The sequence below is a fragment of the Mus caroli genome, chromosome 6 (assembly GCF_900094665.2).
Source record: "Mus caroli chromosome 6, CAROLI_EIJ_v1.1, whole genome shotgun sequence".
Classification (NCBI taxonomy): Eukaryota; Metazoa; Chordata; class Mammalia; order Rodentia; family Muridae; genus Mus; species Mus caroli.
The window spans coordinates 118,153,467-118,154,482 of record NC_034575.1 but is presented as its reverse complement, the minus strand read 5'-3'; the positions used below and the strand labels follow the sequence as shown (position 1 = coordinate 118,154,482).

The 1,016-nt window shown below is 39.3% G+C and overlaps 1 protein-coding gene across 2 annotated transcripts in view; it reads right to left on the bottom strand.

Moving 5' to 3' along the window:
• LOC110296899 (C-type lectin domain family 4 member D) overlaps positions 1–1,016 on the bottom strand; it is a 13,285-nt gene that overhangs the window by 3,233 nt on the left and 9,036 nt on the right. The window lies entirely within an intron of this gene.

The following is a 1,016-nucleotide window of genomic DNA, read 5'->3' as shown; positions in this document are numbered from 1 at the left end:
TGGCCAACAACATGCTTGAGTCACAGAAATAAAATTGGTACTGCTTGGAAGCTTTGTCCCTACTGACTAGATTTCATAGTGCTGGAAAGTGCTGTGAATGCTATCAGGGTAAGCCTTACTCAGCTGTAAGCCTGGCAAGCTATAATAACAACTGTCTGGCAAGACATCACAACTGGTACGGTAGTGACATGAACATTATAGGGGTAATGACTTATTGGATTTAAGTCCTGTACCACAAGATGAACCCATTACCTGACACCATTAACAGCTCAAGAATTTGTGGTATAGATCCCANGTCCTAGGGGAGAACCTACATTATTAGTTTGTTAACTGTACACAGTACTAATCCAACTCCTAATGACTTAATATTATATACATAGATTGGCCCATCTCTTAATCTTCATCATGGAAGCTTCTGTTTGCAGCAAATAAAAATTAGCACAGAGATCCACAACTGACTAAGGTACAAAGGATAGACTAAAAAATGTTCAGCTTTACATGAGATATTTGTATCACATCCCTTACCCCAGAAATTCAGAATCTTAATGAAAAAAAAAGTGTTAGATCCAGAAGAGATGGATGACTAAAAGGAAAGAATGTCCTCCAGACACAGCATAGCAGCTGCACACACAAATTCAGTGACTGTAGCAGCATGCACTAATGTTGTGCAATCTCAAGGCAAATCAGATCCCAACACAGTGGAAGTGGGCACCAAGTCCCATCCCTAGCCATGGGAATTGACATCTTCTGGGAGGAAGAGAGTCAATGTTTAGAGTGTGGCTCAGATAGACCTTCTACCAANGTCTTATACCCAAGAACATACAAATAACACAAACTGTTATCTGGGAAAATGAAGATGACACAATACTGGGTGGGAGAGGGGAAAAACACATTGTATGGAATTCTCAGAAGGGAAAAAAATTACTGATTTTAAAAGAGAAAGGAAGAAATGTGTTTTCTCCATACTGAGATATCCTTTGAGTGTTAAGTGCACATGGATTTACTGTGTTAAAACA